The 15,394-nt window shown below is 44.2% G+C and overlaps 1 protein-coding gene across 3 annotated transcripts in view; it reads right to left on the reverse strand.

Annotated features, from left to right (window-relative positions):
• The window catches only part of SLC23A1 (solute carrier family 23 member 1), a 396,028-nt gene that overhangs the window by 37,038 nt on the left and 343,596 nt on the right, over positions 1–15,394 (reverse strand). The window lies entirely within an intron of this gene.

The raw sequence follows: 15,394 nt of genomic DNA on the forward strand, positions 1-15,394 counted from the left end.
CTGTTATTTATTCGATTACCACATGTATTACTACTGTGAAGCGCTATGTACATTAATGGCGCTATATAAATAAAGACATACAATACAATACAATACACCAACCAGTCACTTTGGCTTTACCCTTTCGGCCAATTTCCAGAGTATTTGGGCCCGAAGGACGGTATTGCGCTACATGTTTATATAGTTCTAGCCACGATGTGCAGTCGTGATTGAAGAGAAGACCAGTGCCAAAGTCTTTGTTTCTTTTGATGTCACCCAGTATCTTTTCAAGTATTTGCTCTAGTTCCTCACATTTTTGTTGCTCATGGATGACTTCTTGCTCAAGTTTCTTTCAATTTCTCCACCTCCTCTTTCACTCGCTTAGCAACGAGTATTTCCACGCATCCCGTGATCTCCTCATCCATGTCACTTGCACTACAATCTGTATCTGGCTCAGCCTCATTTAGCTTGAGTACTTCAACTTTGGCTGAGTTCTCATCAATTCTCAGCGTACCCCATGCACCTCACTTTTACAGTCAACAGACTTGTAGATTTGGGCCTCTCTTTTTTGACCCATTAATTTACTGGATAGCCAGGGACTCCTTTCTCCGCATACGATCGTGGACACATTTCTGTCTCTTTCTCATTAGATGAAAAAGAAATTGGAGTATAAAACTCCCTAGCGGCGCCACTTCAGCCGAATCCAGCAGTAATACAATTGTAATTCTTCCTTTGTAATGCTTCTCAGGGACGTCCCATATGTGGAATTTAACCCCTTATTGTCTCACAATAAATAACAGTGTTAGAGTCTCCCCAATAGCCTCTGACCGAGGAATATCTTGCATGGGGTGAACTCATAAATGAAATGAACTCACTGTTTGAGAGGAAGGGCTCCTGGGCGTCAGCGTGCTCCAACCGGGATAAACATGGATAGTGGATAGGAGAAGAACTCAGGCGGTGCATCTGCTCCCGAGAAGAAATTTTGCAGACCGGGGCTCTTTATTGGCACATAGCAGCCGAAAAAAAACACACTTCTGTGTGGACACATTTCTGTCTCTTTCTCATCAGAGACGGTATCTTTATAGTGGCTGCTTTCATGGCAAGGAATCTACTTCAGAGCACGTGGGCACGTGGACACAGAGTACGACCGGATTTTTATTGCACTACTCCATCGTAATTTGTTTCTTGTATTCTGCGTTTTTGGAAAGCAGACTGTAGCACTGCAATGGCATTGCAGAGATGCCTATAGGAATGCACAGCTTGCTTGGTTATGACTTAGGATTTATATCCGGACTGAATCACACTAGCAACTTTCTTCACATTCCTGTAGCATCTTTCTTGCTGATACCTCCTAATATTTGTCTGTAGACGAATCGCACATTCCTTCAAGTATTCAAACTTCTTTCATGCTGTTTCATTCTCCAAAATGACTGAATAACTCGAGCTGCTTTACTCTGGGGTTAAACCATACGCGCATTCATCCCTCTTTAGGCAGACTGTATGGTAACAGTCGCTAAGCGTTTATGCAAATAGCTTTCTCTCTCCATCTTTCCTTGGATAAACGCTTTGTAGCATTTCTGAAGTGTCAGAATGCTTTTCTCTCATTGCAGCAGGTTTAGTTAATCAGCGAGAGACCTCTGTTTCTTGAGTACATCCTGCAATTCTCCTCTCAGGGTCTTCATCTCTTCCCTGTGCTAGCTCTGAGTTTGCATCACTGCATCCTTCATCATATTTGGAGCTCTACAGATAGGGTCACACCTGCTTGCTTTTTTCATGCTTCTTTCTCCTGGGCATACTGGCTTTTGGGGATAGAGCAGCCCGTCTGCTCCTCCAGCTCTTGCTCCAGTCTCTGGACCTTCTCCCTTTCCCTTTCATACATAGTCAACTGGCCTCTAAGCTCCTTATGCTGTTCTTCAGGAACACACTGGGTACTCAGATGTTCCGGCAGCACTTTTACTTCATTAGCAGCCTGAATCCTTTCTTCCTGCAGAACCATATTCTTCTCCTCAGCATCTACCTGTTTCTCATTGGCCTCCTGCAGACTCGCGTGCAGATCTTGCAGCCGGCTCTACAGTATGTGCTCTGCTTATGTTCTCCAGGATGACACATATTTTTTTGCAGCACTCTCTATGCATTCTCTAGTGCTTCTTGCACTTCTAACTTTTCCTGAGCCAAGTGCTTCTTCACTTTTTCTGCTTGGTGACGCTTCTCATTCTCTTGACTGACCTGGTCAGTCAAATCTGAATTTTCCTTTTTCAGACTTGTATTTTCTCTTTTTACAGACTCTATATCACTCGGGACATTCTCATAAGCATCCTTCAATGTACACAGCTCTGTGCTTAGAGCATTGACCTCTTTCTGAGAGACTTCCGACTCACTTTGGCAATTGCGAACCTCTTGCTATGAACCTCATATTTCTGGTTCAGGTTAGCAATCATTTTGTCAGACTTGCTCTGCTTTTCATCCATAGAATCCACCGCAGTGTTTGCCCTTTCCAAACTAGTCGTCACCTCCTCCAACTCCGCAAGAGATGCTCTATTTTCTCCAAAGATGCATACTCAAGTAAAGCTGGGAGAAGACACCTCTGTAACTCGGCATTAACCTCATGTACCTTGGCGTTAGCTTCTCGCCCCTTATCCAATCGTTCACGGAGGACATCATAATCATGGCGGACAGATTGGAGAACAGAAATGCTCGGGTCCCGGACTTGAAAGCCACAGATATGCCAAGGTGTTAGGGCTGGCGGAGTACCGGAGTTCTGCTTGAGTACCCAAGTCCTGGCATGAATAAGGGCTATCCGGCAACCATTTGCCCGTCCCCAGACTCTGAGGAGCCTGGCCCAGCAGGGGGTTCAATATGCTAAGTGGCAGAGTTGCCAGGTTGGCGCATGCCCCTTTTCAGAATTTAAATCCGTGCCTGCCCAGCTTCAGGGTGCCGGCAAATCGCTGATAGGCTGGTGAAAATGTTCCCATGTTCTGATTGGTTGGGGTATTCTGTGAATGGGACTGAAATCCTATAAGAAACCTAGCAGCCAATCAGCTCAGGAGATTCTAAGCACCAAGACAGCAGCGGCAAATTCTAAATCACCAAAAGAAACTATGTGAGAAATAGCAGCGAGCTGGCTTCAAGGATTTGGAGCTGAAATATATTCTAAGTCCAGACTTTTTGCAACCAAGTTCTACAAATCGAACGTAGCATTGCGGCTGGAACTACATGCTGATTTGAGTTCCAGGACATTTCGGGACAAGTCCCTGTCAACTGCAAACTTTATTTTAAGGACTCTGAAGCGCTAGGAAAGACAATTTTTTTCCCCAGACCCCCAGTAAGTGTGTTTTCTTCTGCATAATTGTAATTCATTGGGTGTATGTCTGTTTCAAAGGAATAAATCGCAATTTGTTTTACGCCTTGGTTTTGCTCAGTGATATGATTCCGGTATAAAGGTGTAAGTACCTACTCTCCCATGACAGTACTGTATTACAGAAAGGAACTATTTGCAAATTTTGATAGAGCATAAGATGCATTTAATTTTACTGCAGTTTATCTAATTTTTAATTACAACCGTTTAAACTTGTAAAAACATACTAAGGTCTGTATATAAAGATTCTATTGTGATTAGGGAAATGAAACATATAACAAACTAAATACAATAGAAGAGGAAACAAGGGGTTTTGGAGATGGAATATGGGCAAGTGCGAGTTTGACAAGCAGTGAGACACCGATAGTACATGGAGATAATACTAGAAAACTTCTAAAGACTAAACCAAGTTGGCGCAGAAAAAAATGAGCAGATAAGATAATAGTACAGGCTGACAACCTGAAATGCATGCTTGCTAATGCAAGAAGCCTGACCGATCAAATGGGGAAGCTTAAATTAATAGCTGCAAGAGAGCAGTATGATATCATAGGCATTACTGAAACATGGTGGGATGAAACTCATGGCTGGGCAGTTAATTTAGAGCGTTATTCCATTTTTCGGAAGGATCGAGCAAATAGAAGAAGAGGTGGATTATGTTTATCTGTTAAACCGGATCTAAAGCCTATAATAAGGGAAGATGTTTTCGAAGGGAATAATGAAAATGTAGAGTCCTTGTGGATAGAAATTAGCAATGGAGGTAAAAGTATAAAGAAAATGTTTGTAAGGATATGCTATAAACCACCAAATATCGGTGAGATTGAGGAAGCTAAAATACTTTTGCAAATGGAGAAGGCATCAGAACAGGGTCATGTTTGCATAATGGGTGATTTTAATTATCCATACATAGACTGGGGCAATGAGATTAGCAATACAACAAAAGAAAACAGGTTTTTGTGGGTGCTTAAAGACATTTATATGACCCAAATTATTGAGGAACCAACCAGGAAAGGGGCAATACTGGATTTGGTAATATCAAACAATGAAGAAGTAATAATAAATAGTCCTGGAACATTTGGGTAACAGTGATTATAAAATGGTCTCATTTGAAATAAATTATCAAAAAACAGATTACTTGCTTTCAACAAAGACCTTCAACTTTAGAAAAGCAGATTTTAATAAACCGAGGGCTAATCCACAAGTAATACATTGGGATGATGATTTTGCAGGGAAAAATGTAGAAGATAAATGGGCATTATTTAAAACATTCAAAGAAAAGCACACTTATCAGTGTATACCCTTGGGTAATAAGAATAAAAGAAATTAGTCAAAAATCAATGTGGCTAAATAAACAGGTATGGGAGGAAATGGACAAGAAGAGGAGGGCATTTAGATTCTTTACGTCAGAAGGGACGGAGGCATCGTATCAGAATTATAAGCAATGTAACAAAAATTGCATAAGGGCAATCTAATTAGCAAAAATGGATAATGAAAAAAGGATTGTATTAGAAAGTAAGATCAACCCTAAAATGTTCTTTAAGTACCTTAATAACAAAAAAATGAGAAAAGAAAATATAGGACTCTTTCAGTGTGAGATGGGCAGACAGATTATTGGAGATAAGGATAAAGCAGAGGTATTAAACAAATTATTTGCCTCTGTGTTTACCAGGGAAGAATTAATTTCAATAGTAGTGCCGCAGAAGGAAGCCACAACCTCCATATTAATGAACAATTGGTTAACTGAGGAAGAAGTTCATAAGCGGCTTGAAAAAATGTATGTAAGTAAGGCACCTGGCCCCGATGGTGTAAATCCAAGAGTTCTCAAAGAGTTAAGGTCAGTAATAGCCAAACCATTATATTTAATATTCAAGGACTCAATTTCCACAGACTCAGTACCACAAGATTGGCATAAAGCAGATGTGGTGCCTATATTTAAAAAGGGAGTTAGATCACAACCAGGGAATTACAGACCTGTAAGCCAGACTTCAATAGTGGGGAAACTACTTGAGGGTTTAATACGGGATAATATTCAGGAATTCCTACTGGAAAACAGAAACTTTAGTAATAGTCAGCATGGATTTATGAAGGATAGATCATGCCAAACTAACCTTATTTGTTTCTTTGAGGAGGTAAGTAGGAATTTAGACCAGGGTAATGCAGTTGATGTGGTCAACTTAGATTTTGCAAAGGCTTTTGATACGGTTCCACACAAGAGGTTGGTGTACAAAATAAAGAAAATTGGACTCAGTAATAATGTATGCACCTGGATTGAAACCTGGTTGAAGGATAAACAACACAGAGGGTTGTCATAAATAGAACTTTTTCAGGTTGGGTTAAAGTCGTGAGTGGAGTACCTCAGTGATCGGTACTGGAACCCCTGCTTTTTAACTTATTTATTAATGACCTTGAGGTTGGCATCGAGAGCAAAGTCTCCATCTTTGCTGATGATAATAAATTTTGTAAGGTAGTAGTATCAGAGCAGGATGTAATTTCTCTCCAGAAGGACTTGGAGAGGCTGGAAACGTGGGAAGGTAAATGGCAGATGAGGTTTAATACAGATTAATGTAAGGTTATGCATTTGGGATGCAAGAATAAACTGGCAACTTACACATTAAATGGGGATAATTGGGGGAATCCTTGATGGAGCAGGATTTAGGAGTGCTTGTAGACAGCAGTCTTAGCAATAGTGCCCAAAGTCATGCAATAGCTGCAAAGGCAAACAAGATCTTATCTTGCATTAAAGGGGCAATGGATGGAAGGGAAGTAAACATACTTATGCCCCTTTACAAAGCATTAGTAAGACCACACCTTTAGTATGGAGTACAATTTTGGGCACCACTCCTTAGAAAAGACATTCTGGAACTAGAGAGAGTGCAGAGAAGAGCCACCAAATTAATAAAGGGGATGGACAATCTATCTTACATTAGAAAAGAGGCGTCTAAGAGGGAATATGATAACTACAACTCAACCCCATTATAGCGCGATCCGCTATAACGCGGATCTGATTATAATGCGGTTTGAGCGTGGACCTCCAATATTTAAAAAAAAAATTTACACACACTACACACACTGCACACACTCACAGCACACTGCACACACTCACAGCCCAATGCACACACTCAAAGCACACTGCACACACTCAGCACACTGCACACACTGCACACACAGCACACTGCACATACTCACAGCACACTGCACACACTCACTTCACACTGCAAACACTCACAGCACACTGCACACACTCACAGCACACTGCACACACTACACATACACTCACAGCACACTGCACACACACAGCACACTGCACACACTCACAGCATGCTCACAACACGTGCACACAGCCCCCCCTACCCCCTACCTTTGGTGTCAGCTGCTGGGACACACTGCACACACTCACAGCACACTGCACATACTCACAGCACACTTCACACACTCAGCACACTTCACACACTGCACACACTCACAGCACACTGCACATATTCACAGCACAATGCACACACTGCACACACTCACAGCACACTGCACACACTACACACACTACACACACTCACAGCACACTACACATACACTCACAGCACACTGCACATGCTCACAGCACACTGCACACACTCACAGCATGCTCACAGCACGCGCACCCAGCCCCCCCTACCCTCTACCTTTGGTGTCAGCTGCTGGGACATCATAGGGCTGCTGGCAGGGATCCGTGCAGGGCTGGGGGGGAAGGATTGGTGTGGGGCTGGAGGGGGGGGGGTTGTGCGGAGCTGGGGTGGTGGATCGGTGCGGGGCTGGGGGATTTGTGTGGGGAGCGGTGTGGGGCTGGGGCACGATCGGTGGGGGGATCGGTGTGGAGCTGCTGGGGGAAATGAGGCTGCTGAGGGGAGTGCGGGGAATGCTGGGAGAAGTATGGTGGCTGCTGGAGGATGTGTAGGGCTGCCAATCGGCCAGTTTTTTAAAAAATTAGCATGACCCCGGTTATAGTGCGGTCGGATCGGGTGGCCCCTGAGGACCGCGCTATAACTGGGTTTAGCTGTATATACAAATATAGTCGGGGACAGTACAAGGAGCTTTCAAATGAACTATTCATACCAAGGGCAGTACAAATGACTCGGGGACATCCCTTTAGGTTGGCGGAAAGCAGCCTGGAGCCCTTCAGCGACGGGGCACCTGACTGCAGGGACTAGGCTCCCCTCCCTTCCCTCTCCCTCCCCCACACCTTTGGTGCCGGTTCACGTGCTGCTTCCCCTCTCCCCTCCAGCTTGGCTGAATTGCATGCTGTTTCCCCTCCCCTTCCCCAGTGTCACGGGGGGCGGAGCTAAGGGGATTTAAAGGAGTGCAGGGGAGGGAGGGCAGTCTGGTCCCTGAAAAGAAGTTCAAGTGGCTGCTGTGCAGGAGCTGTGGGACAGGCTGCAAACAGGCTGGATGGTTTAAGAAACAGCTTGGAGGTCTGCTTGCATGAGGTGGGGAGGGGGATGCAGAGGGTGAGGGTGAGTGTGAAAGTCTGCTGGATAGGCTACAAACAGAGTCTCTTTTAAAAGGGGCTGGATGGCAACAGCTTGCAGGAAGTGGTGAGGCTGGAGTTTACACTCGGAAGGGGGGCCTCCCCCTTGGGTTTGCATAAGTGTGGGGGGCCCCACTTGAGCCCCTCACTGGGGTGGGGAAAACTATACTTGTATCCCTACGGTGTTGGTGTGCCCCCCACAGGGGTGGGAGGACCAACAGGAGGAAGGGAGGGCTTCATGGGAGCCTCCATGGGGTTTGTGGGCTCCCTTTTTAGGGAGCTCATCCCACTTAAGCCCCTGCGGGGTCTGTGGTAGTTCCACTTCAAATCCACATGGGTTGGGAGCCCCACAGGGGTGGGGGAGCTATTTGAGCCCCTGTGGGAGTGGGAGGACCTACTTGTGACCATTGGGGTGGGGAACCTCACTTATGCCCCTCACAGGGGGGGGCTATACTTGTTCCCCTAGGGGGTTGGTGTGCTCCCACAGGGGTTGGCAGGACCCACAGGAGGTAAGGGGGTGGGGCCTACATGGGAACCCCCCACTGGGTTGGGGATTCAGCCCCACTTAAGCCCCTGTGTATGGCTGCTATTCTAAAAGCGGTGCTGGAAGCCTTCGGTTTTCACTTGTTAGCAGAGGGAAAAAGGAAAGCTATGGACAGGGGAGTACGTGGAGATGTTATCCCTACTACACAGGTATAGGGAAGCGCTGAACTGTGGGATTGGTTAATTTATAGTGCTGGTATTAAGTGTACAATTAGAACCTGGATGAGTGCTGTGCTGTATATACTAGCAGGGGTAGCTGAACTTTGAGCGTTCAGTGGGTTAATTTCTTTTAAGTGTGTGGTAATTGAAAGCCTGTAACTAACTTTATTTTCTCTCTCCTACCTGATTGAGCCAGCAGTGGGGGTGGGTAGTTGATTGCTTCCCTAACACGCCTGGTTATTGTGTCTCTCTATTTAAATCAGAGGCTTGTGGCGAATCCTGAGCTTGAGTGCCCTGATCTGTGTGACTGTGGTTGATTTCACATGCTGGCTGTATAAAACGCGGAAGTGGAGCCAGTTAGAAAGTGCTGAGTATACTAGCAGGGTTGGCTGAACGTGGGGAGTGTACAAGGGGTTCATTTCTTTTAAAATATGTGGTATCATCCAGAGGGATCTTCTGTGAATGATGGTATTAACAAGGAGCTTTGCTCTGTGGGTTATGCACATTTTGTTCAGGCTGCAGCATTATTGGACAGGTACGGGCAGGGCGCGCTTCTGGCAAAGGCAAAAAAAAAATCGGCATTTAAATTACTATCAATACACCACAGTGCTTTCACTTACTGGGATGCAAGTTTGGTGACCAGAATTTGTGGCTTTGTGTTTTCCAATGGGGTGTGCCCTGTCATGCTTCTACTTGAAACTTTCAGCACTTTCTTGGAATGGGTAGTCCGGAAAAGAATGCAGGCGGTTGGAGTAATACACTTTTTAGACAATTTTGTTCATATTTATTTATTTATAAAATGTTTTGCCAGGAAGTAATGCATTGGGAGTTGCCACTCGTTTTGAGTATGTCCTGGGCATGGAGTTAAGATGACAAATGGTACATGGTTGCATGGGTGCACAGGGTATACATTGTGTGTGGGACATTGCATGCACAGTATGGTTTGACAGTTGGAGGTGGTAGGTATTGTAGGCATATGTAACAGTTGGAAACTGGAGGGAGGTGTGAGACAGCTTTGGTTTTGAGGGAACTTAACCTGGTGGTGGCTGTGGAAGTCTCTGGTTGGTTATTCCAGTTTTGGGGTGCATGGTGGGAGAAGAAGGAGCGGTCGGATACTTTACTGAACCTTGGGACCATGAGCAGTTTTTTTGGAGTCAGATCTCAGATAAGTGCCGCATGTGGGAGGGGTGATGAGCTTGTTCAGATAGACAGGTAGCTTGCCCAGAAATTATTTGAAGGCAAGAAAGGAAGGATGAATTTTGCACCTAGACTCAAGTGATGACTAATCTAGTTCTTTGAGCATTTCGCAGTGGTGTGTGTTGTAGTTGCATAGGTCCAGGGAAGTCAGATTTGTGCGCCAGATGGTTGTCAAGATTTTTTAGCAGGGGCATGTGAGTTCGGCGTTCCTTTGGCGGTGGAAAAATGGAGGGCCCCACTACCGTTCTGTTTTTAGGAATCTAAATTGATTCGGTTCTTATGGAATATAGGTTGCCTGAGGAGAAGCTGAGGGCTTTAAGAAGTTCCATGGAGACATTTGTCTCTCAAAAAAAAAAGAAACCCAAGTCAGAATTATGCCAGTGGGTAGGGTATTTTCTAAACGACTAGCGGCTGCTATGACCGGGGCGAGACGTCCACATCATTTTGTAAGGGTAACAGCGGAGATCCAGAGGGATTTGGGAGTGTGATTGCAGTGCTACCATGGGAAGAAACTGCGGAGGGGTTGGCCTACATCCAACAACAAGCTCCAGCTTTTTATGGCTGCGGCAGTGGGATTCGGAGTGTATTTTGAGGGTTCTTGGTGTACGGAGCGGTGGCCGCTATCTTGGGTGGAGTAGCAGTTAATTTAAAAAAAAAAAACATTGACGTTCCTAGAATTTTTCCTTTAGTAACTGCGATAGGACTTTGGGGCGCACAGGTGGCTAAATGGAATGTAGTATTCTGGAATGACAATATCGGGGTGGTTGGGGCAGTTAATAACTTGGGTCTCATTCCTGTCCCGTCCCCCCTCCCAGTGGTGGCTTCATTGCGTATCTTTGTTCTAGTTTGCCTGGAGTTAAATATAGCCTTTAGGGCTATGCATGTACTTGGGGTGGCTAATGTAGTGCTGTCTTTTTATCCTGAATGCAGTTAGCAGAGTTCAGGAGGTTGGCGCCAGAGGTGGATCCAGTTGGCCGGTGGAGTTGTGGTAGTTGGTGACGGTTCAGTGATGGACTTGGTGCTGGCTTCAGTGGCATCTGGTCTTTGCCTCCAGACGTTTGGATAATGGGGTATTCTTTTATTCATTGGGCAAAGAAGCATGTAGGTTCCCGGCCATACGGGTGGAATTTGGGCATGAGCGGGAAGCGGGGAAACGTGTTCTGGTGGGGCAGGCAAGGTGAGATGGCATCAGCTGTTGCCAGAACTGCTGGTACTGGCAAACGACAGGAGGCCTGCCAAAAATGTTGATTATTCACGTGGGGGGTAACATCATTAAACTACTGTAGCACAGATTCAGGTGTGTTGGGGAATGGTCCAGGTGGTGTGGTCAGATAGAGTCCACAGGAGGGCATGGTAGGGGCGCTGCGAGCTGAGGCGGTGGAGCGCACAAGGGAAAATTAATAAGGCAGTTGGGAAATTGATATTGCAGGTAGGAGGCTGGGTGATAAGGCATCTTGAATTCGAGTCAGTGACATAGAGGTTGTATTTGGGAAGGAGAGTCCCTGCTCTGAAGAGCTTACAATCTAATTAGTTGATGGGAGGAACGTGCGGAGACAATAGGAGGCCGTTCTGGTGGGTGTGTCTGCAAGGGGCCAAGGTTTATGTCTGAGGTGTAAATTATCAGCCATAGAACTAAGGCCAGTGAAGGACCTGGTGTGGGGGCGGTAACGTCAGTTGACTTAGGTCATTCCTTATTGACCTAACTATCTCAGATTTAGGTGCATGGGGGGATGGTTCAAGTGGTGTGATCAGATATTGGACACAGGAATGCTTGGAAAGGGGGTGCAGCTAAATGTATGTTACAGGTAGGAGGCTGGGTCATAAGTCACCCAGAGTTCAATTCAGCAAATAGTGGATTATTTCGCCCAAAACTGGGTACACTCATTCGAAATAGGGTTAGACTTGTGTAATATGACATTTCAGGAGGGGCTTGAAAGGGCCTTGCGGGTCTGGCGGTACGGGGCTAGTTTAAGGGGATTAAATAGCCCCATGGGTGGCGGCTGTTGGGGGGTGTAGGTGTTCGTTAACCTTACCAGCGGGGGCTCTATGATGCACATAACCCCTAAAGCCTTGTGGTGGCTGGGGTTAGCGAGTCGGCAGGGCTCATTTGTGCGTGATTCCCTGGGCCCAGTATCACTTAACGGCCGGGCCATTGGGTGCCCGGCTTGGTGGGTGTGCGGGCCGTGGTTGGTGTGCCATCGGCTATTACCCGGGGGGAGAGCACGCTAGCAGGGTTGACACTTACCAGGGTTTATTTGTGTAAATAAAGCCGTGGCCTTTGTACCTCCAGACCCTTTGTTGTGTATTTATTTATATGTGGGTTGGGGGAGGGAAGGGGAGCTTCCTCGCAGGCTCCAAGGTCAAGGAGATTTCACCAGCAACAAAGGAAAGGATTCTTTACAGTAAGGGCAGTTAAAATGTGGAATTCATTACCCATGGAGACTGTGATGGCAGATACAATAAATTTGTTCAAAAAGAGGTTGGACATATTTTTTTAGAAAGGAAAGGTATACAGGGATATACCAAATAAGTAGGTAATAGGATGCAAAGTTACAAAATCCAATGCTCAGCTGTAGAGAATCACTATCCAAATAAATGCAATAAAGTCTTGAATATTATGCCAAGTAGAAAAGATGGACCTAATAACACCACTCTCTTAGTAGATTAATCCATGTCTCTATAATACACTCCTACATGTGGGGGACCTGTGTATGAAGGTGTGGGTCAGTGATAAATATCTGACCCCCTGGTTCACAGTAATAAATGTCCCCCTGGAGAGAGACAACAATAATAAGGAGTATAGAACACCCAGACCGTAATAATCGGAATGGGGTACTCACGATTGAGAGCTGGTTGTATCCAATTGAGCGTGCGTCACGTAGATATGTAGCAGGAGAAAAATTCCACGAGGGAAACAACGGAGCACAACAGGAGAAAGGAGGGGCTAGACACCAGTATGAAAATAAAAATCCTTTAATCCGTGATAGACATCATGGTGTGGGATGGGTAAAAAAGCTCTTACGCGTTTCGGGCCGTCGCCCTTTGTCAAAGAGAATGTTTTACAGACTGCGTCTACATTTAGTGCTATTGAACATATAGCTAGTCATCCCAGAGGAGGAGATAGAGAATCTATCCTCAATTGCCGTGAGATGCACTGGATTTATACCCTTGGGACTTTGGCTCCCAAGGGTATGAACATTGATTGGGAATTAAAACATTTTTTGAAATAAGTATTATTTGAGTATTTTTCTTTTCTTTTTTTCTTGTTTTTGGTTTCAGTTTTTCATTATCTATTCTTATTATTATATCATTGTATTTTATATTTTACATTGATATTATTGTTTTCTTATATATTATTATATGACAATTATAATGGAATGTATTTATCTGTACATATTTCATTTATCATTTGTTCCTCTTGCTTATTCCCTATCAATGTATTCCAAGTGCATCTTTTCCAGATATACTGTTATTGTGTGATCTTTACTGACAACTCTGCATTGGGCTATTATGATAAGTTACTAGTCCATTAATAGTGATCCGTTTCATATGTTTCATTATTTATGTATCCTCTACCTCTCCAGATCACTCTATAAGACTGGCTTCTTTTATCTACTTAATGTTGTTTTAGTTTTGTTTTCTTGTTTTTATGTTTAATTACGCTATACTCCTGTTCACTGTGTTGATCCTGGTGACACACAGTCACTGCGCAGCTGATCTGGACTGCCCCCTGACTCGAGCATAGTGATTCTATGTCATTCATCTCATTGGCTCCTTCCTTGAGCCAATCAGCTTGTAGCATAGCGATTTCGCTCCATTTGACATATACGTCATTGATCAGCTGGAGGAGGGGGGACTCCTATATCAGCTGCGGCAGACGCAGTGTGTAAAACATTCTCTTTGACAAAGGGCAATGGCCCGAAACGCGTAAGAGCTTTTTTACCCATACCACACCATGATGTCTATCACGGATTAAAGGATTTTTATTTTCATACTGGTGTCTAGCCCCCTCCTTTCTCCTGCTGTGCTCCGTTGTTTCCCTCGTGGAATTTTTCTCCTGATATACCAAATAAGTAGACATGGGAAGAATGTTGATCCAGGGATTAATCCGATTACCAATTCTTGAAGTCAGGAAGGAATTTATTTTTCCCCTTAATGGGGTTTTTTGTTTGCCTTCCTCTGGATCAATAAGTAAGTATAGATATAGGATAAAGTATATGTTGTCTAAATTTAGCATAGTTTGAACTTGATGGACGTACGTCTTTTTTCAACCTCATCTACTATGTAACCATGTAATATGTTCAGTCATATTCATTATTTCCTTCTTTTGTGATGAATAAAAATAGAGAGAGTTAGTTATGGTACATGGTGCATACATGTTTTTTCAAAGATGTAGATGTTAGAAAATACATTTGTGCCTCCCACATCCTTAGTTTGTTAGTAGGTCGGTAAATTTATATTCAACGGGGGGAAAAAAAGCTATAATGATATTTTGCTGCCACAAAAATACCAAGCTAATTAGAGATTAGCAGCTCATTTAGGCATGACTTAATTAACATAGCATTATTTCTCTGTATATGATTCAGGCTCATTTGCATCCCATTTTACATACTGAAAGGTAACGATAATGCCCTTTTACAGGAGTCTTTAGGGAATTTTGCATTACTTAAATCCCATACTACAGTACTTTAGGTTAATATCACCTTAAATAGCCTAATGCCCTTTGTGAATCCAGATCTTTACATATTAATGAATTTCATTATATAGAGAGAAAAATGACATGACTAATGTACCCCAGAGCAACCATCGCCCTTTGACGTGCCCATGATAATTGGAAGTAGTCTAAAAGTCAAGGCAAATGGACTAAGAGAAAAGGGACTGTAAGGGACATGATTCACTTCCTGATTCACTTCAGGGCAATGCAAAAAAAAAATACCAATCCACATCATCTTGGTATTAGATAATGCACATTGTGTTGTATTTGTTTCAGCAAACATAGCAATAGATCAGTTAACAAGCAAAATGTTGGGGACTCCAATTCTGACAAAGGGAGGTGGGTTCCCAAAATGTCACTCGTTACCTGATGCTTGTAACTACCTGATATAGGAGGAATGGAAATGATAGGGCTAAAAATGAATTCAGCATTTAGTGTCAGTATATTAAGTGCTATTTTGTTGTGTTTTTTTTTGTTTCAGTTACAGTAATTCAACTGTTTTGCATACAGTAAATATTTTCCCTCTTGAGTTGGTAGAGGCTACATAGAGCAGTAAAAGCAAAGTTACTTAGTGCACATAAAGTTCCATAATTACTACTTCACATGAATGAGATATATCTTACGGCATAGCACATCTTAGTAAATATTGTCCATAGCAGTGGCGTAGCTATAGCCCGGACAAGGCCCGGGGGCTCGGGCTCATTGGGGCCCGCTCTCTAAGGTGACCAATCCATATTTGCCCCCAGGATATTTGCCAACTGCGCATGCGCGAAGAGTGCTTGCCGACCGCACTTGTGAAATTGGTATTTGCTGGCTGCTCGGGCACATGCACGATCGGCGTATGCCAGTCTCGTATGCGTGATCAGAGCTTGCCGGTCGCGCATGAGTGACCAGCAAATGCTGATCGCGCATGCACAGTCGGCAAGTGCCGATCGTGCATGCACAGGAGCAG

This window comes from Ascaphus truei, chromosome 5 (genome assembly GCF_040206685.1).
Source record: "Ascaphus truei isolate aAscTru1 chromosome 5, aAscTru1.hap1, whole genome shotgun sequence".
Classification (NCBI taxonomy): Eukaryota; Metazoa; Chordata; class Amphibia; order Anura; family Ascaphidae; genus Ascaphus; species Ascaphus truei.